Below are 22,936 nucleotides of genomic sequence, written 5' to 3'. Positions count from 1 at the left end.
ATCAACCCGTCAACCGCGGACTGGACTGGAGGTCAGTATGCCCATCAGTGATAGCTGAAAAGGCACACAGGGGAGCTGTTGCGTGCATCACAACATCCTATCTTGCCATGAGAACAAACAAATAACTCAAAATACAAGAATGTGATGGACATATTTCACACAGCTTTCTTTTTTGTGTGTTTAAAAAAATATTTTTTATGTTAGTGCCTTTAATCCATTGTTGGGTTTGCCAGCAAGCGGGATAACCGGTTCAAATTCCCTGTGAACACATTCTGCTGCGCCCTTTCAAAGATCATGACCGGTTAATCACTTCGTTGTTTGTGTGGGGGTGTTCGTTTGTATGTTCGTTTGTTTACATCTGGTGTGATAAGACAATTTCCTGGCAGCTGCTTCCCTTGAATTTTAACGGCACTCTCTGAGTGGAAGGAGGGGTTGTGGAAAAATGCCAAAGTACAACCGACGCCACCATGATTAATAAAGATCTTTTTATAGACATACCTCTTAAGCCACGCACTTAATTTCTCTCTCCCCATATCAGCTATGTAACATTAAATGATGGATATAATTTTATGGATATAATTTGCTGGTTGCTTTTACTGATAGCAACATTTCTTAAACAGTTTTCTCAAAACTAGCTTCAGAACTGACAGCAGCCTGTAAGAGGCACCTTTGATATAGGGTGGTATGTGACTGACCCCCAGCCCCCCCCCCACCACCCTTTGTGGTGGGCTGTGACTGTTCTGCACTTCCATTACATTGCTGGCTCAACCTGTGGCCTGTCACTGGCTGGTCTCACCGCGGATGGTGATTTTAGTTTTTTGTTATTTGTTTTTGCTTTTCTTTTTAATTTTATCGTTTTGTCTGCACTCTTTCCCCTCCTCACCTTCTCTCTACCTCTGTGCGTGTGTGTCTGTGTGGCCGCCCGCTACCTCGTGTTGCTGGAGGCGACAAGGCTGGAAGCGACAGGGCGGCAGGTGTGTGAGTGAGTAGCACAGTGCTGTGGGTCTCCAATGTTCAGATGTTGGCGGCGGTGGGCACAGCAGCACGCGACATGCTTGGTCAGGTCAGCCTGAATCTCTCGCGCGCTGCTTGTGGGGCCAAAGTGGAGCGTGTGCAGAGCGCGCTGCAAGCAGGAAAGCTCAGTCAGTTTGTCAGTGTTGTGTCAGTTCCTGTGACCTCGGAAAGTGCAAACAGCACTCGACACATGTGCAACAGCTCGGAGCGGCGCCAGGTTGTGAGTGGTGTTGTGTGGTGGGTTGCTTTTGTCTCATTGTCCTTCCTTCTTCCCTTCTGTCCATCCCGCCCTATGCTACTTTCCCCGCTGCCAGGCCTGTCATTCAATTATGACCGATAGTCTACAGATTGGATTTCTTTTCCAAATCAGGCTTGCGCACTTGCAAATCGAAAGACACTCCAGTAAACCGCAGAACGATTTTGTTGACGTACTACATTTTGGATGATTCAACCACACCACGCGTTTCAGTACACATCCTTTGTAAAACACATAACTCAGTTTTTCTCCCTCGGTCTTTTGGATTTTTATCATACGCGTTATAACGTGCTGATATAAGTGGGACATGAAAATAGAGTTCACTCGTTTGTCACGGTAGGTGTTGACGTTCTTCGTACAGCAGTGCATTTGTTACCCATTATGGACAGTCTCCCTGAGTGTACAGGCACTTAGGTGGCAGGCCCCTCTTTCAACACAGGGCACACAGTGATTGAGGCATGCTGATCGATACTCAATTCTTGAGTTACGCTGATCGATACTCAGTGATTGTGGCATGCTGATCGTTACTTAATGATTGCGGCATGCTCATTGACACTCAATGATTGTGGCATGGTCATCGATACTCAATAATTGTGGCATGCTCATCGATACTCAATGATTGAGGCATGCTCGTCGATAGTCAATGTTTTCATTAATTTTTATTGTTCAGCACCAGAACCGTGTGACTTCAAAACACGGAAATATGAAATTATTGAGTTGAAATGTCTATGGTTTGGCTAGGGTTGCCTCGTTTGCAAGTGATCGGGTGTATACGTCAGTGTAAACGTAGTGTGTGTGTGTGTGTGTGTGTGTGTGTGTGTGTGTGTGTGTGTGTGTGTGTGTGTGTGTGTGTGTGTGTGACTTCTGTTCATATAGATATGACATGATCGCTCGCTCTCGCTCAGTCCCTCTCTGTCTCTCTCTCTCTCGAACTCTGTCTGTCTGTCATCAGACTGACATATAACCCAGCTGACTTGCCAGTATTAAAGTGGAGCGAATGACTAAAAGAACCAGCTGTGGGATACAAAGTACACTGCTGTGTCCATGCAGTCACAAGTTGCTGTGAAACTGGTTTGAAGAGAAATTTGCAGAAAAGAAATATAACATAGCTATAGCCACACGTACACATTCGCGCGCGTGCACACACATTCACTTTCTTATTCACTCACACGTGTGTGCGCGCGCGCACGCACGCACGCACGCACACACACACACACCGACACACACAAACACACACACACACACACAGAGGCGCGCGCGCGCAGAGTATGAGATAGAGAGAGGTTGTGTGGGGAGGGGCGGGGTGGGGGTGGGGTTTGGAGGTTAGGCACAGTGAGTGATGGACGGACGGACGGACAGATGGAGGGTAATATTAGGGTGGGCGAGTAGATGAAGGTAAGATTAAGACTGAGATGGTTTATTCATTGAACTGAGGCTAGCCCCCTCATGAAGGGGAATGTGAACAGATAAACAATGATTCTAATATTAATTATAGATATGGAAATACCATTAAAAACAAACATCGCCAATACAACAGTGAAAATATCATATCAATCATAAGCATTAAGATCTAACAATTTCCCGATATTTAAAGGCTTTATATATATATATATATATATATATATATATATATATATATATACAGAGAGAGAGAGAAAAAGAGAGAGAGAGAGAGAGAGAGATTTCGCAGAGCATTAGAGTCAGACCGGATAACAGTAAAGTTAAGTTAAGAGACATGGTTGACGATAATATATGGGTCGAATGTATGTTTCTCTAATCTCTTTCAGTGCTTCACAACTAAGAACAAAATGCTCTTCATTCTCTTTAGAAGGTTTACACATTGAGCATATCAGATCAGAATCTTTTACCTTTTTGTATGTAAACCAGTGTACAGCTAAATCAGAAATATCTAGTCCAAACCATGTTGTGATGTATTTTAGACGTTTATCCAAAATTACAAGCAAATATAGTTTTATGACATGCAAGACATAAAATGTTCATATAAATTGAATTTTTCACGAGTAGAAATATGCTGGTTCCATTCCTTCCATCTGCAGCCTATTAAACACTGTCGAAAACCATTTATAAAACCTACTTCACAGCCTACACCTTTATTTAGCCACACATGCCCAAAGCCATGTTTAAACAAACAGAAGCGTACGTCAGATGCCGAGTTATTTTTACCCCTAGTATCCAATCCATATAACATTTGGTAAGCTGTGTACGGCAGTCTAAAATCTCCCATTTGTAGTATTCTCAACCAATATCGAACACAGCTAAATTAAAGAGTTAATATAGACTGGATATCGATTAGTTTCACCGAATACCAAGTCATTTGGTGTTCGTCTGTCTACGCCTATATAATGTTTAATTGCAAATATGTGAACAGATTCATAGTGAACAGCTGTTTTGTCTAAGCCCAACATTTGTGAAACAGAGCCACTAATGCAGTTCATTTATAAAGATAGAATATAATACTGGGCTGCATGGGTCTCCTTGTCTTTCCCCTCTTTTACAGTTGATATAGTAGGTCAGTCTTGCGCCACACCTAATTCTTGATTTAACATTATCATACACACTTTTAATACATTTGTGTAATTTACTCTCAAACAAAATAGGCCACAAAAGATGTTTATGGATGGAATCAAACGCTTTTTCAAAGTCTATGAATGCTACATAAAGTTTACGATTAAAGGAGAACTGTTTCTGTATTTGTGCTAATAGTAGATGAGGGTAAGAGAGAGAGGGAGAGTAGGAATAGGGCGGTAGCAGCCAGAGAGAGATGGAGGCAGGAGGGTCGGCATACTGACATGCAATAGTTTGATGTTACCTTTACCGAATGAAGCACGCCTTCCCCTTCTATCCCTCACATGTAAAATGCTTCCCTTGTTTTTCTCTCACCTTATAAAATGTCATGTACCTCTTGGGAGCAAAATGATCTGTTGATTTGAAATTTACATCCTTTCCCTCGCCTTATGAAAGTACTGTTAATTCAAGTAATACAACGAGGTTGATGACTAATTTATCAATTTTATTTAATTTAGATTAATGTATTTATTTATGTTTTAGACTGTTGATATTTAGTATGTCTCTAAACGAAATTCACGTTTTATTTTATTTTTCCCCAAGTGATATGTTTTGTGAAACCAGTCGGATTTGTATTTATTTATGTATTAATTATAGTCCAGGTAGATTAAATGTTTCCTACTGTTATATTCACTTATCTGTGTTTCATATACCTTCCATTCATGAAATAAACATAGTTTTCTTCCCCAAACAATTTATGATTCACATCAGATTTATTTATTAATATACTTACATTATTTCGTTACTTCTGTAAGTGATGTTCAGTCTGTGGCATTTATTTTCAGTTCATTTATGTATTTATGTCTTTGTTTGTATGTTTATTATTTACTTCTTTAAACGCGGATTTTAAGAATACTTTTGCGTTAATCAATATCTCTACTTGTTCATTTATTTACACTTATGAATTTGTTTCTTTAGATAGCCGAATTAAAAAAAAATCACTTATTTATTTGTTATTTATTTATTCAAAATATTACTTTATTATTAATCTTCTTCTTCCTCTTCTGCGTTCGCGGGCTGCAAATCCGACGTTCACTCGTATGTTTACAAGTGGGGTTTTACGAGTATGACCGTTTTTGTTTTTTTTATATAAATACCCCGCCATTTAGGCAGCCATACTCCGCTTTCGGGGGTGGAGGGGGGGGTGCATGTTGGGTATCTTCTAGCTTCCATAATCCACCGAACGCTGACATGGATTACAGGATCTTTAACGTGCGTATTTGATCTTCTGCTTGCGTATACACACGAAGGGGATTCAGGCACTAGCAGGTCAGCACATATGTTGACCTGGGAGATCGGAAAAATCTGCATCCTTTACCCAACAGGCGCCGTTACCGAGATTCGAACCTGGGCCCCTCAGATTGAAAGTCCAACGCTTTAACCACTCGGCTATTGCGCCCGTCCCATTATTAACGAAGTGTACAGGGGTCACAAGGAATATGGGGAGGGGATGAGTGCATAAAAAATAGAGACTTGAATTGAAAATTAAATACAAACACAAATACAGTAGGAATTTAGATATAAATGCATATACATATAAGTGCTACATTAAATACAGTGGATACATATAATGGTTATATACTAACAGTGAAAGCGAAAGTCAGCACACATTCACTTATATCTCTGTAGAAGTTAACTATGATTTTTGTTTTGAGTCCAATGTTGTTTTTTTGATGTGCCGAAAAAAGTACAGGCGCTTTTAACATTTTCCCGTATTTTTCTACCATTTCAAGCCAGAAACGACCACTCTGAGAAATTCCAAATCATTGATAATCTCTGCCACCTTGTCTTTAATGACAAGTTGTAGGAGTCAGACTGAAATATTGGTATCCTGAAATGCGTTCTAAGTTGTTTTGATCACACCTGCTGACAGGTTCCAGTACTTCTTCCTATGACTCATCACTGTCGTAATCAGCATGTTACATTCATCATGTGTGCCTGTATTGTAATTCTTTGTATGTATTTGTTTTGTATTGATGTGTGTTTGTGTTGTATTAATTTGATCGTGTGTGTTTTCGTGTTGTATGTATCTCATGTGTTTGTGTTGTATTTGTCTTGTGTGTTTGTGTTGTATTCAGTGTGTGCGTGTGCGTGTGTGTGTGTGTGTGTGTGTGTGTTGTCTTCAGTTTAACGTCCTTCCACTTGAGGTGATATTAGATTGGGGGGGGGGGGGGGGGGGAAGAAAACCGAGGGGGTAGGGGTTGTGGGAGGTGGAGGGGTAAACGTGTGTGTATGTGTGGAGGGTGAATCGGGAGAGGCAACGCTAGGGAAAAAATGGAAACGTTATAAACGCCAACATCAAACAACTATAACAAATGTCCTATAGGACTACGCAGCAATCCTTCTGCAATAACAAATAACATATTGGAAGGAAGGAAGGAAGGAATTTTTGTTTAATGTCCCGTCACACATATCGGTGATTGAAGACATTTTGTAAAAGTATTTATGAATACATCTGAGTATTATCGTTAGAAGGGGTGGGAGATGTGGATGAATGGAGGGTTTGGGGAAACTGGGCAAATGAGGGTAAAAATGTGGGTGAAATTTGAAAGAGAAACAAAACAAACAAACAAACAAACAAAAACAAAAAACCCTCTAAATACAGTTACAGGAAATTACTTAAAGGACTTCGTAAAAGAGAAGTCGTTAAACTGACAAGCGAAACAACTGATAATGAATGCAAAAAGTCAAAAACATCAACGTTCTCAGTCACTTGTGAAGACACACTTTCGTGTACAAAAGGCTTCATCAAGCTACAGTGAAAAATTATATGCTCAATTGTCAGGTTATTAAAGCATATACACTTGACATTAGAACAATACTTGGTCCGTAATGAATTTGATAATAGTCTGAGAGCTAAGCTCAGAATTGGTCTGCGAATCGGACCAAAGTCTGAGAGAGTCAGCTGACGAGGTTTTAGACTTGAATTCAAGCACCTATAAAAGTCTCTTTCTAGTATATTGCTTATTTCCTTGTATGACAATGGGCAATATACTTTTATACTATCTATATGATTTTTTGCTCCCCTTTTTGCTGCCCTATCTGCTTGGTCGTTATAACGGAATTAACATATTGGAATTGTTAATAACATATTCAAAAGAACTTTTGGTGAAGTCTGGCAAAAAAACATTTTAGATTCTGACATTCGAATATTACGTGGTTGCTTGTTCATCACATATGCATCTGACATCTTTGCTGAACTTAGTTATAAAAGCGTTCAGTTTTATCCTGTTTGATAATGTATGAATCTGCCTTAATCTTATTGAATTACTGTATGTTTTTGACTGATTGATATTTCCCGGTTGTTGAACATTAATTACACTATGGTTTAAAGCTGTGTGTGTGTGTGTGCGTGCGTGCGTGCGTGCGTGTGCGTGTGTGTGTGTTGTATTTTTCGTGAGAAATTGTTTTGTATTTATCGTGTGTATTTGTGTTGTATTCAGCGTGTATGCTTGTATTGTGTTTTCTGTGTGTGTTTGTGTTGTATTAAAGGTAGTACTTAAATGGCGCTCTCAGCGCCTCACATGAGCAATACATAATTATACAATTGTGCATAATAACTTACCTTAAGACTTGGAAAAACCTGATGTGTATATCAAAATACACCAAGCTAATACTACACATTGCAGATATATGAACACACACACACACACACACACACACACACACGGCACAAAATATGCCCTACACATGCACACACGCTCACTCGCATACACACAGAGCACACGCACTCACTCGTGCATGCGCACACACGCAGAGTAACTACACACCCACAGGCACACTCAGTACATGATGATTTCCATAGAGGGAAAAAGTGGGGTGTGTGGGGAGGAAGCAGACAAATAACTATGCTTCGTTACATCCGAAGGCCAGTTCAAACAGGTGGGTTTCAAATTTGTTTTGAAAAAGGACAGTGTACCATGGTAATTGACGGGGATCGAGAGGTAGAGAATTCCCGACCTGAATGTGCTTGATACTGAAAGGCCCTTTGGCTATATATATTTCGAGAGGTTTTGAGAACTCGGAGATTTTTGTTCAGAAGAACTGAGAGAATGGAAAAAAGGGATGTAAGTATAAAGGACAGAAGATAGGTAAGATGGAGAGATCCTTCAAAGTGGCGATAAGTGATATGCCAATTTTGTACTGAATTGTGTAATGGATGTGTAACCAATGAAGTTGACGGTAATGTGATTTTTAAAAATTATTATTTTATTTTATTTTTTACTTTCTGAAAACGATTCATGCAGCATTGTTAAAATGTTATCTGAAGGTCTGACAACAAATCAGAAGGCAAACCAACAAGTAGTGAATTGCAATAGCCAATGCGACTTATGATCAAGGAACAGACAAGTGAGTGTTTTTCTCAGTTGGAAGTTTGCAGTTTTACTTGAAGTAGTTACTTTGTCATGCATGGACAGAACTGACTCAAAATATGCACCTAGGTTTCTTACAGAATTTTGAAAGTTGATATCAGCATTGCAGACAGTCAAGGTATGGTCTGAAATATGACCAAGAGAGCCTATTAGTATAGCTCCTGTCTTGACGAAATCAAATCTAAGCTTGTTCGTCAGCATCCATCCACTTCTTCACAGGAACAATGCACATCTCTGTGTATTTGCAAAGGATTGGAAAAGAACTTGGGGAGTAAGATTTTGTGAGCAAGGTGTCATCTGTGAACTTGTGAAAATTGCATCGATGTTGACTGATGGTGTTGGACAGTGACTGAGCATACAGACTAAATAATACTGGACAAAGAACTGAATCTTGGGGAACAACATATTAAACAGGAAGAGGTCTGAATTCAAAATAAGAACTGGAAATGAACACCCTTTGAGTGCGATTGGAAAGGTTAGCTTTAAACCAATCGAGGGCTGTGCCCGAGATTACAAAAGAATGATGACAGTTTGGAAAAATATCATGATTTACTGTGTCGAAAGCTGGCGACAGATCGAGCAGACATAGAATTGTTGTCCCCACAGGACAGTAATGTGTTAGACATGTGTAAGAGTGTTGTCTCTGTTCTTAGATTCTGTTTTTATGCAGACTGAAACACCTGACGGAGGTTTCTGGATAACAAATGACGGAGGAGTTGACGTAGAACGACTCTTTTATGTATTCTTGACAGAATGACAGAAACGGTAAATCTTAAAAAGGTCTGTACTTTTAGATTTTCTTTGAATGATGAGGTGAATGTAAGGCATATATATATATATATATATATATATATATATATATATATATATGCCTTAGGAGTGATTTTCACTTCAGAGTAACAGGCTGGTCAGAAGTAGCTAAAGAGGGAAGGAAGGGAATGAAAAATGTTTCAAACTGTGAAGATATTGAGCACCAGTGAGCCTGCCTTGTTTTTTTTTTTTGTTTTTTTTTTCTTTTTTCTTTTTTTGTTTGTTTTTTGTTGTGTGTGTGTGTGTGTGTGTGTTTGTTTTTTATGTAGCCAAGCGCTCGGCTGGCTTCACTGACTGTTTACCACACAAGCTATACCAGACTCTTTTCCATAGCGTACCCACCGCCGGTCTTCAATGACTCGCGCAGAATGTGTGACGCCATTCCCGGTTTGAATGCAAAGCCTATGCTAAACCTATTCTCGGAACTTCTGTTAAATCAAGTCTCTGTAGCGTTCACTGTAATGCTATATTTGTTGTGCTTACACACACACTTTGATCAGTTAGAAGCCTGCTTGATTTCAGTTTAATCGTTCGTCATTCTAAAGATTTAAACTGATGCTAAGCATACGTCATTTTGTCTTTCTCGTCACACAACCACTCCACAACTAGTGTCGCTCGACGCCATTGGCTGAGCTGAAACGTGTGTTTCTCCTACACCGTATTTAATTAAATATCTCTTTCGTCGGATCTGTAAACTACAAGTATTATATACTGGCAGAATCGTCGCAATTCCATCTTTATATCTATTCCATTTGTGTTTGCCTACGTTAAACTGATTTAACACAGTTTGCAATTTTCACCGACAGGCTCGCTAAAACTGACCCTTTTCAGGTGACAGATTAAGATTATAAATCCATCTTAAGTAATCAACACTTCATTTTCTACTCATTTGGAAGTAGGCATTGAGCTCTTTCTTTTGCGACCTATCCGACGTAAATCGATTCCAGAATCATTTAGAAATCTATCACTGAATACCTTGTAACAAACACAATTCTAATCAGATTTAGCCTGATTGGGAACCTTTTGTTTCACGGGCCACTCTAGCATCATTGCAGTTCGCTTAACTTGCATAAATAGCCACAGCAGGTGATGACTGACCTTAAGGGTGTAGGCGCCAATAGGTCGTTAGAACTCCAACAATCAATGACTGGTTATTTTCCACCTGGCCAGTCACTGGCTAGAGCCTGCTCTCTCTCTCTCTCTCTCTCTCTTGCTGTGTCGCACACAGTGTGTGTTGTCTGTGTTCCCGTAACGGCTAGCGTCATCGCCATATCACTTGCACTGTTTTCTCTTTATCTGCTCATCTTCTTTAACTTAGTACTTAACTATTGTAAATAAAACAATAGAAAAAACCTTTTGTGACTGGCCTGCTATATGCTCCTGGCCAGCGCGTGGAACTTTTCAATCCTTTAATACAGTAAATCATCAGTAATTCTTTTGTACCGTCCCCTTTATATTAATAAACTACTTGGTTCATAACACAGCTACATTTACATAATAATAATAATAATAATAATAATAATGGATACTTATATAGCAACTATCCAGAAATCTGCTCTAGGTGCTTTACAAACACGCTTTTGTTAACATAAAACATTACATCTATGTTACATACACACACCAAAATGTGACTACACACACACACACACGCACGCACGCACGCACCCACGCACGCACGCACGCACGCACGCACACACACACACACACACACACACACACACACACACACACACACACACACTGCATACATACATTTTAACATACATGTGTATCTAACAGCTACCCTAACACATTCGCACACATAGGCAGGCACAAACTTACATAAACACACGCACACACAGTACACATTCATATACATGCATGTAGTTTTGTACACATACATATGTATACACACATAGTCAAGCACAGCTAATGCAAAGGAAGTGGACCTGCCACAATTGAACTTACTGCTGAGGGAAAAGGTGAGTTTTGAGATGAGATTTAAAAGATGCGAGGGAATCAGAATGACGGAAGTTATCAGGGAGCTTGTTCCACGTCTTTGGCGATTGAAAAGAAAACTATCTGTGTCCATAGGTCTTACTTCTGACGTGAGGTATCCTGAGAAGTCGAGTATCAGAGGAAGAACGGAGCTGGCGAGACGGGGTATAGATATGGAGGAGTTCAGAAAGATACTTGGGGCCAGATCCGTTGACTGCAGAAAAGGTCAGAGTGGATAGCTTATAGTCTATTCGATCAGAAACAGGCAACCAGTGGAGAGACTGAAGGAGAGGAGAAACATGGTCAAATTTAGAAGCTCTGCAAATGAGTCTGGCAGCGTTATTCTGAATTCGTTGGAGTCTGTCTAACAGATATTTGGGAAGGCCTGCCAAAAGAGAGTTGCAGTAATCCAATCTTGAGAGAACCAGAGTGCATACAAGTGTCTTGGCTGCATCGGTTGGGAGATAGTGGCGGATAGAGCTGATTCTACGCAGTACCAAATAGGCATCTTTACAGATATTCAAAATGTGCTGTTGGAAGGAAAGAGACTGGTCTGGGATTACACCAAGACTGAGAACAGAAGGAGAAAGTGAAACAGGTGTGCTATTGATCAGAACAGAGTCAGGAAAGGAAGGATGTTGACGAAACTTCTTTGGACAGGTTATCATAAATTCAGTCTTATCATCATTTAGTTGCAGCTTGTTGAGAGACATCCAGTCCTTTAGGCCAGCAATGCAGTCCTGTGTTTGAGTCACCAGTGCATCAAATTCAGCTATGGAAGCCGACCGATAAAGTTGTGTGTCATCAGCAAAGCTCTTATGCGACATCGCATGATGACTGATGACATCTGACACAGGAGCCGCGTACAGCACGAGAAGAACAGGACCTAGGACGGACCCCTGTGGGACACCATATTTTAAGGCAGATACTCTAGAATATCTACCGTTTACACACACTTTCTGTGTACGATCTGACAGGTAAGACGTGATCCATGCCAGTGCAGTGTCACGAATACCAAAGGAAGTTTTAAGTCTGTTCAAGAGGATAGAGTGGTCGATAGTGTCAAAAGCTGCTGACAAATTTAAGAGAGCGAGAACAGATATCTTATCCTCATCAAATCCCGAAAGCAAATCATTCACTATTCTAACTGTGACCACGTCTATAAGCTGACTGGTGGGAATTAAGTAAACCGTTTTGTTCCAGATGAGCTAAGAGCTGAGACAATATGATCTTTTCTAGCAGTTTTGATAAAAATGACAGATTAGAGACAGGTCGATAATTTTTCAAACAATTTTGATCCAAAGATGGTTTCTTGATGAGTGGACGTACAACAGCAGATTTGAAGCTTTCAGGGAAACAACCAGACAGTAAGGAAGAATTGAAGACATGAGTAATATGTGGCAGTAGAACATCAATACATTCAACCAACAAAGAAGACGGGACAGGGTCAAGCTCACAGGATTTCGGACAAGCGCTCAGACACACTTTCTTCACAAAATCTTCAGTAACCGGTTGGAAACAATGTAAAACAGGACCACTGTACACCCGTTCTTGAATGGGTGAAGAAGGAGACACAACAGAGTCAAGCTTCTCACGAATGCATGATATTTTGCCGGTGAAGAAGTCAGAAAACTTTTGAGGGAGTTCCTGCACCGAAAATGTTGTAGGGGGAGGAGTGTTTTTCATTTTACCGAGTAGATTGTTCGTAGCGTTGAAAAGCTTGGGGGGGGGGAGGGGGGGGGGACGGGTTTGTTACCGTGTTGTTTTCTTAGGATGTAGAAAATGTAAGAATTCAGACCGCGGCTCATAATTTATTTTGTTAGAATTCAGACAAGACAAATTCTTTATAATTGAGGGTATCCAGTCCTCACCCTAAAGAGGGACGAAAGCAAAAGAAGGAAAAAGTGAGGAAAAGGAGAAAAAAAAACATAATGAAAATAAATACATCATTATCTCCCGATTTTTCTACCCTTCACTGCCATTCCACCCGAACATAAAAGGAAATAACATATGAGAGAAAGAAAAAAATCGCGCAAACACCACAGCCTGAACACAAAGTCCTTCCTTCGCAATCTAACCCCACCCTAACCCCATTACACACACACACACACACACACACACACACACACACATTCTGCACAGACAGACATTCAGGTGGACAGACAGTCAGTCAGAGGAATAAGAGGGAATCCACAAGTCATCTAATAAAACAAGACTGGATTTTAGTTGTCTCCCAGTTTTGAGAATTGGTACCATTTTAGTCTCCGTTTGAAGTTGTTGGGATTAGGTATGTTTTATTTTTAGAGATGATGGTATAAATTATTCCAGAATGTAACCCCAGTGTATATGAGATTTGATAGGTTCTGGCAGGGGAAGAGGCATTATTAACCTATGTAAAGGTCTGTTATCGTTGACTGGGAAATAATTGATAAATGAGGGAGGTACGATGCAAGTTACCAAGTGACCAATAATCATTAGAAGTTAATGAACATGACTGTAAAAGAACTAATTTCAAAGTACGTTTGTGCAATCTTCCAAGAGGAAGAGTAGTAGCGCTAGCAGCAACCAAAGAGGCAATAATGTGGTATGGTATTTAACGCAAAGAGATAACAAGTAACAACCTATCACACACACACACACATACACCCGCACACGCACGCACGCACCCATGCATGCACACACACACACACACAAACAAACACACACACACACACACACACACACACACACACAAGCAACCACACTCGCCCTCACTGTCCTCATGCACACACATCACAGCACGATCTTAAATGGTAAGGAGGGGATAGACCATAATGATATAGTAATGGGAAAAAGGTTAATTTTCGGGCCTGACCTGAAGGACTCTAGGGACTGACTGTAAGAGAGTATGACAGAGAGTCCCAGAGCTTAGTTGCTTATGTGAAAATGCTCGTTGGCCATGCTGCTTACGTGTGAAAGTAGGAAGCTGAAATAGCTTGATGTCAGCAGAGGATCGAAGGGTCCTGAAGGGCATATATATATAATAGAATAGAATAGAATATGTCTTTAATACCAAGTGTGCCTGGGTCACAAGGAATATTTGCGGGGGGGGGGGGGGGGGGGGGGCGGTTAGTTCATAACACGCAACACACAGAGAGTTAGTACACTCTAAATCATAATGTAATAGTATCTTACCCACATGTTTTTATTTTTACATAATAATTGTTGTGTGCATGGTGATCAGTGAAGGGTGTGTCTGTTGTTTGTTTTTTCTCTTTGATTTTTGCTGACGGGTATATCATTTTATTTTAAGTGAGCCTAAAGAGAATTTTCTGTTTTGGTTGAAGCAGACAATAAAGTATTTTGAACTGAATTGAAAGATACGAACATAATCGAAAATCATACACAAACACTGATACAGTAGAAATTAGGATACATACAAGTGCATATCAATATAAAATTGTGTGCATACTCACACATCCATGCACTACACACACACACACGCACACATGTACACACACACATATCTCTCGCTACCTCCCTCGTACATTCACGCTTGACATACGCTCAAGAGGTATTCTTCAGTGCTCCACTGCATTTGTTAAAGAAGCTGCAAAGCATTGATTGTAAGGCTTATAAACTCGCTCTAGGTGTGCCCATTCTTACATCAAATTTAGGGACTTACAGAGAAGCAGGTGTTTTATATTTTCAGTGCAACGTTGCATGAGAAAGGATGCTGACACAAACAGATAAACATATGAACAAGCGTGAAATGGATGAACATTTAGCCCACAAGGCTGAGGGGTTTGCCGTGCACCCCCCTCCCCCAACCCACCCCCAGGAATGATGTAAACTATTCTCAAACTGTTCTTTGGGATCTGCCAAACGCATTTTTACATGTTCCCAGGAAAAGAATTGGGACGCACTCAGAGTTACTGCCCTTGGCTCAAGGGTACCCTCTCGCGACCCAGTCAACGAAATTAAGACAAGTTCAACATTAAACCCCCATAAATCGTATTCATGTAAAGGAAACCACCTTATACTATATGTTTTCTTTTTCAATATGGTCCTCTCTATACGGACAAATATCCAGAATTTAAATATCTTCTTTCGTTCCTTCACAATTGAGGTTTGTATTGGCCTATTATCAAATCTTCGACTAATTAACTAAAAATCGTCCTGTTGTTTTATCTCACCACTTCAGTATCACTCTTTTCGAGATTATTTTTATACAGAGACCTGCAGGGGTCTTCTATGAACTATTTCAGTACATTTGGATGAACATTTGACCCTTTGGGGAGTCGCACTGGTCGAGTTGCTTCCCTACCCCCAAAATGCTGCTCTGCCAGGAATCGCCCTTAAGTCGCAAAATCGTTAACCCAATGTACATTTTTTATTACCAGTTTTATTTTTCTGCTTTCCTGTTGGAAGAAAATGAACTCTGATTTGCAAAATGCTTTCTCCGATGTCTTGGAGGAATGGCCAAAAACTTTTGGCTGCTGTTGAACAACTTCATCATTAAATATTTTTGGGGGTTAATTCTGAAGCGTTTTGTAGCAATCTCCATGCTGTGTTTCTAGGTCTTCATAGATTTGCAGACATGTCCATGCGATATAGGAAGTCTGCAGGTTCCAGCAGTCACTGTCTAACTATATCTTGACTGTAGCTTCTGTAACTGAAACTGCAGCCATTGGTATTAGAAATACAGACCAAAGGCTCTCCATGCGATTCATCAACATTTATAATGCAATCTGGGACTTCCTCAATCTTTGATGGGGGATTCTTTCATATTTGCTCTTTCTTGACGCCATTTCTTCTATCTTGATTCTTCTTTTACCATAACCAGGCTCACTGTAACAGATACACAAAATAAATGTAAATGTTAAATCGTGATGCCCCAAACTGTCCGCTAGATAATCATCAACAGCAAACAAGAGCACACTATAAAATTATCGCCCCCATAAAATCACATTCTTGAAATATTTGCTGTTGGAGGATAGGAGAGATAGACGAAATGTTGTTACATTTATAAATATAAATATCAGATTGGCCCCCACAATGGCCTCACAATTACCTTCAAGATGCTAAATCGTTTGGTTTCGTGTGAAAAACAATTGTAGAATCGTCACAGAACAATCTAAATACGTTTAAAACCAGTCTGCTTTATTTCTGTGAGTGTTAGGGGGGAAGTGGTAGGTGCTCGGTGGGTTAACTTCATTTTCCTGACTTATATCACTTATTTGTGTACGATATACACAATGTGTTTTGAACGAAAATTCTTCAGATCAGTATCTATTGCTTCCTGAAGCAGGGGAACATGGCATGTATAAATAGTAGCCACAAAAAACGACACGATTTTGCGACTTAAAGGCGATTCCTGGCAGAACAGCATTTTGGGGGTAGGGGAAGCAACTCGACCAGTGTGACTCCCCAAAGGGTCAAATTTTCACCTAAACGTACTGAAATAATTCATAGAAGACCCCTGCAGGTCTCTGTATAAAAAATAATCTCGGAAAGAACAGGACAATTTTTCGTTGATTCGTCGAATATTTGATAGAAGGCCAATACAAGCCTTAATTGTGAAGGAATGAATGAAGATGAATGAAATTCTGGATATTTGTTCGTATAGAAAGGACCATATCGAAAACGAAAACATATAATATGTGTCGGTGTCCTTTACATGAATATGATTTATGGGGGTTTGAAGTTGAACTTTTCTTAAATTAATTGACCGGGTCCCGAGAGGGTACCCTTGTGCCAAAGGCAGTAACTCCGAGTGCATCCCAGTGTTTTTCTTGGGAACATGTAAAAATGAGTTCAGCAGACCCCGAGGAACATTTTAAGACTAGTCTACATCATTCCCGGGGAGGGTGTGGGGTGGGCATGGTAATCCCCTCGGCCTTGCAGACTAATTCTAAATAATGTGACAGAAAGTTAGATCACAGTAAACATCAAAACTTTATTTGTTCCTGTTTCTACGCTCCCTACCCGAGGGTAAAGCATTGTGAAACACCTTTTTCTGTCACATCTATGTAGAAAGTTGTATCATTTCTTATTTGTTTTTATTGTTTGGTGGATTGTGCTTTTTGATTCGTTCTGTGAATGCACTGGATTGAGAAAGAGCTGTTGTAATGTTTTTATGTTATGTTTATGCCTAGCTCGATGATGTAAGGCGCTTTGAGCAGCATTAGTACTGGATATCGTGCCATAGAAAAGTTATGAATTATTATTATTATTTTGATGTTAACCCAGACATCCCCCGGGAAAGATTCGGGTCAAGTCTTGGTATATACTTCTTTTTGGGTTATATACATTGCCTTAATTTCATTGTTTGCTAACGATTCCGATGTTAAACTTGAGGTTGATGCATTGCAATGATTCGTCTCATGTGAAATACGAATAGATGTCAGTTTCAGTGTCATAATTGTCGATGTCTTTACTAACACTATTGTCATTGTCATGATCATGATCGTCGATGTCGTCCTTCTGAGGTTCTTGTATTGCTTTGTTTACCTTTCAGTATTCGTGTGTTCTCTAGTAACATCATATAGTTTATAACTCTTTGTTAGTTCATACTATTTGCCCATTTCTAAAAATGGTTTCATTTGAAGTGATTGAACCCCTAGCATAACAGCTGAAAGGCGTCATTGTCAATGAATTGTCAAATTGTCAGTTGTCTCTCTCTACATGTGTGTGTGTGTGTGTGTGTGTGTGTGTGTGTGTGTGTGTGTGTGTGTGTGTGTGTGCTTGACCAATATGAATCAATAACTTGTTCTTTGCTTGTATTTTTTTCATTTTTTAATTAACTTTGCTTGTACTTTTTCACGTTTTAATTAACTTTTTTCAATGTCTAGGTGAATACCTTTTCATGAGATACTGATAACGATGCCATGCTAAACAAGTAATAAACATCATACTAGGCATCGGCACACAATTGTTGACACTTTGTTTACTTACTGGGTGTCCAGCAACACAACGGAAAAAGAGCACAAACCATAAGTATGATGATTTTTTATATGACACATGGGACATCATATATATCAACACATTCCCTCTGAATAGTTAATATATTATGGCATGATACACCAAAATACACAGTTATAACATACATACATACATACATACATACATATAAGTAATAATAATACCAATGATGATGATAATAACAATGATAATGTATATAGTCAGTCGTGTCCCAGTATGACCATCAGAACAGCAGAGGAGGCAACCGCTGTCCCAACTAGGGCTAGTATTTGATTAAAGTGGAGAACGTCTTGTCCAAGATGCATCCCCACTCTCTCGTCCAGTGGGTTTTAAGACAGTCGGCGTTGGGATGGTTCCCAAATGCCAACTATCCACCAAGGCTGCAGCACCAAGAGCCAGTGCAATCTTGCCTCCTAGTTTGAGAGTCATAGTTCTTCACTGTCAATGACTTACCATTGTAATGAAGAAACCATTGATTATACAGCTCTTACTTTGCTGTTGGTCCAAAGGTATCCTTATGTCAATCTGTGATATAAGCTGAGCGTTGGCGCGATTAATAATAGTAATAGAAAGTACTTTCATGGCTCAAACTCCATATGTAATGGGCTGTAAGCGCCGCTTATGAAACAATACAAACACAATAGAGCACAATTACATACCACTGCACATGAAAAAAGTACATGTATGTCTCTCTAATATGATAATCACCAAGACAATACTACAAATTGCAGATAATATCACAAACAAGCACGCACGCACGCACGCACGCACGCACACACACACACACACACACGGCACAAAATATGCCTAACACTCGCACACACACAGAGCGCACACACACAGTAAACACCTACCCATAGGCACACACACTACATGATGATTTCAGTAGAGGGTAAAGAGGGGCTGGTAGTTTCAGTTTCAGTAGCTCAAGGAGGCGTCACTGCGTTCGGACAAATCCATATACGCTACACCACATCTGCCAAGCAGATGCCTGACCAGCAGCGTAACCCAACGCAAGAACATTTCCATGAACTCAAGCAGTATACCTGGCACACTGTAGGACACTGAAGTCAGATGGACAGGCATGGAGACCTGAACAAACACATCATTGGAATAGGCTTCCTTATCAACAAGAACATCAAGAACTCTGTCCTTGGATGCTGCTCAATATCCAGCAGGATTGTTACCATCAGACTGCAGGTAGCACCCTTCAGAATCACCATTATACAAGCCTATGCGCCAACTTCAGACTATGATGACGAAGAAGTGGAGGAATTCTACACACAGTTCCAAGACATTACTGACAGAACGGACAAGACAGACATACTGATCACCCAGGGAGACTGGAATGCAAAAGTCGGCACTGTCTCTCTACAAGACTGGAAGAAGTTTTGTGCTCCCTCCTGTAGCAACACCACCAGCGAGCGAGGATTGCGACTGCTGGAGTTTGTTAGCTACAACAATATGATTCTGGCCAACACTCATGGGGAACATAAAGCTTCACGGCGCTGGACATGGCGCACACCAGTTGGACCATATCAAAACCAGATCGATTACATCCTGGTACAACATCGATTCCAGTGGGGTATTAACAAAGACTAGGATGTTCCATGGTGCAGACATTGGAAGTGATCATAATGCTGTTTTTATGAACTGCAAAGATAAGCTCAAGAAGATTAAAAAAAAATCCAGAAACACCAGACTGAAATGCAGCCCAGACGGACTGAAGGATCCTTCCATCTGTGAATCCTTCAAAGCAACAATTGGCGGAAAGTGTGCACCACAGCTAGCACTTGATGAGGATGCCGAAGTGATGACCACCACATTCAGCGCAGTAATGACTGAGACAGCCAATGTCTTGCTTGGAAAATACCACCGGAAAACTCCGCCCAGGGTCAAAGATGAGATCTTGGACACGTATGACGATCAAAGAGACGTGAAGAATACCAGGTAAACAACAAAAACAGAAGATTACAAACAGGTCAGCAAAAAGATCAGACAAGGCATGAAGAAAGCCAAGGATGACTGGATTGAAGATCAGTGCAATGAAATAGAAAAATGTCTGAACAAAGAACAACAGTAGAAAGGCATTCCAAGTTGTGAATGAAGTGACAAGGTAAAGGCAGTCCAGAGTCGGTACAAAATAAAGTAGGAAAATGCCTAACAGAAGAAAAAGACATTGTGAACAGATGGACATAATATTTCAGAGAGCTTTACAACCATCAGGCAAATGGAGACCCCAGTGTATTCTCAAGCCATGAGCCAACAAACAGTGATGACTTTCCAATACTGTGTGGAGATATGGAGAAAGCAATAAGATGATCGAAGAATGGAAAGCAGCAAACATCGACAATATATCAGCTGAACTGATAGACCATTGAGGAGAGGCAGTGACATGTCCTCACCAGAATCTAGAACAAAATATGGCAGACTGGAGAATGGCTGACAACATGGACAAAGTCTGTTATTATCACTCTACCCAAGATAGGCAACTTAAACTATGCCAGAATTACAGAACAATCGGTTTGATCAACCAGGCAAGCAAAGTGATGCTCAGAGTAATCTTAAACAGACTCTGACCACAAGCAGAAGTCATTGCAGAAGAACAAGCTGCGCACCACAGAGCAGATTTTCAACCTTTTTGTTCCTTGCGAGAAATATAGCCGACACCAAGAAAACATCTACCATGTCTTCGTCAACTTTAAGAAAGAATTTGACTGAGTGTGGCATGATGCACTATGGGCAACCATGAAGAAATACAACATGAGCCAAAAACTGATCAACACCATCAAACATCTGTACGCAAAAGCTATCCGTGGAGTCATTGAAGGAACTGTTGTCTACTGGTTCCAACCGTCAGTTGGGGTCAGTCAAGGCTGTCTTCTATCTCCTAAACTCTTCAACATCTTCCTGGAAAGTGTAAAAACCGATGCCCTGAGAACACTCTGGCACTATCAACATCGGAGGACGTACCATCACAAATCTACAATTTGCTAATGATACTGATGGGCTGGCAGGCAGTGTGGAAGAACTAGCAAAACTGGCGATCCGCTTGAACGAAACATCAATCAAGCACGGAATGGAAATCAGCGAAGACGAAAAGGAAAATGAAATGTTATGGCCACGAGACAAGATCCGGCGTGCTTTTGAAGACTATCCTTCAGGACAATGCAGTGGAAGAGGAGAGAGTGGGCAGACAACATCACTGAGTGGACGGACAGAGAGGAGCTTTGCCGAAACTCAGGCCCATCCCACGACCGCCAGAAATGAAGAATGTTTGTGAAACGTTCAGCAGTGCAGCGCCCCCACGACCAAACCAGGTTTCGGGACAAGTGACAGTGACAGTGATTTATTAGGGAGGGAGGGGGGTAAAATTGATAAGGGGACAAATAGTTCATGATATTGGCGGCGCTGATGTAACAAATTGTGTGCTGCAGAGTGAAAGGCCCAAAGGCCGTTAAAAGGTAAATGTGTCGGTCCGCTTGGCCAGGTCAGAAAGTGTCAGTCCTACGGACTTAATATACTATTTACATGTTCGCGGGTCAGTCCCCGGGGTGATGACATAAGCAAGGTGGACCAACGCGTGATGTCAGTGATTACATTAGTCTTCTTCGGCAACTGCGGTTGGGTAGGTTCAGGCTGAGCTTCGCACAGGCCAAAAGGTGGTCTTGAGTGGGGTTTTGGAAGGTCTGTGCATGTTTGTGCTGTGATTTGTGTGTCTGTGTCTGTGTTTGTATGTGAGTCGTGTGTGTGTTGTGGTTTGGGAAGGTGTGTGTGTTGTGTTTTGGTCTGGGAACAACATGTGTCTGTGGTTTTGGTATTGGTTTAGTAAAATGTGTGTTGTGGTCTGGGAAAGACGTGTGTCTATGTTCTGTTCTGGTCTGGTTTTGTTTGAATATGTCTTATGTTGTGGTTTGGGGACTGGGAAGGTGCATGTCTGTGCTATGGTTTGGGAAGGTGCGAGTCTGTGTTGTGTTGTGGTTTGGGAAAGAGTGTGTTGTGGTTTTGTAAGGTGTGTGTCTGTGTTGTGATTTGGGTTGTTTTGTAGCCTAAGAAATATGTGTATGTTTTTGTTTCGTTCGGAAAGGTATCAATCAGTCATTCACTTTCACGTCTGAAACACAACCATAGTGTACAGAAATGTGTCATCGGACTCGGCATAAGAGAAATACAGAAAGTTGTAAGCTAATCTAAGAAAAAATGTTATAAAAGAGGTCAACATGGCGCAATCAGTGTCACAGCAGATTAAATCTATTACATTGCAATATAAACAGTAAAAGTCCGAACATTTGATACAAATATACTTGGTTAAAAATATGCCTTTAAAACTCAACTTTGTTTCAAATTTTCCAAATAGGGGATGTGTGGGATGTGTACATTTCGGACACACACGCGATCGCGCGCGCGCGCACGCACGCATGCACGCATACACACAGATATACACACGCTCACTCACATACTCTCACACACACGCGCGCGCACACACACATACACACACACGCACACACACACACACACACACACACACACACACACACACACACACAGAGATTACACGTAATTCGAAACAAATTGATATCACTCAAATAGTCGTATATGTCAAAGTTCGGTTTATACAATTTATTTCGCGCCGGGAAGAAAACACAATTGAAATAAATTAATAAAACTGCATCCGAAACGTATTTCCCAATATGTTGAAGCTTCTTCTGCTCCTTCTTCTTCGTTCTTGGGCTGCAACTCCCACGTTCACTCGTATGTACACGAGTGGGTTTTTACGTGTATGACCGTGCATGCTGGTTATGTACTTGTTTCCATAACCCACCGAACGCTGACATATATTACAGGATTTTAAACGTGCGTATTTGATCTTCTGCTTGCGTATACACACGAAGGTGGTTCAGGCACAAGCAGGTCTGCACATATGTTGACCTGGGAGATCGGAAAGATCTCTACCCTT

At 40.7% G+C, this 22,936-nt stretch overlaps 1 protein-coding gene across 2 annotated transcripts in view; it reads left to right on the top strand.

Moving 5' to 3' along the window:
* LOC143296332 (uncharacterized) overlaps nucleotides 1-22,936 on the top strand; it is a 486,076-nt gene that overhangs the window by 150,769 nt on the left and 312,371 nt on the right. Inside the window, exon 1 of one of the 2 annotated variants that reach the window (XM_076608202.1) lies at nucleotides 1,071-1,251. The exons of the other annotated variant lie outside the window; for it this stretch is intronic. The gene's annotated coding sequence lies outside the window, so the exon portion shown is untranslated. Of the gene's footprint in view, nucleotides 1-1,070; nucleotides 1,252-22,936 lie in introns of those variants that run through there. 2 annotated transcript variants of the gene reach the window in all.

The sequence above is a fragment of the Babylonia areolata genome, chromosome 21 (genome assembly GCF_041734735.1).
Source record: "Babylonia areolata isolate BAREFJ2019XMU chromosome 21, ASM4173473v1, whole genome shotgun sequence".
NCBI classification, from domain to species: Eukaryota; Metazoa; Mollusca; class Gastropoda; order Neogastropoda; family Buccinidae; genus Babylonia; species Babylonia areolata.
The sequence above is the reverse complement of the archived record's forward strand: the minus strand, read 5'-3'. Positions and strand labels throughout refer to the sequence as shown.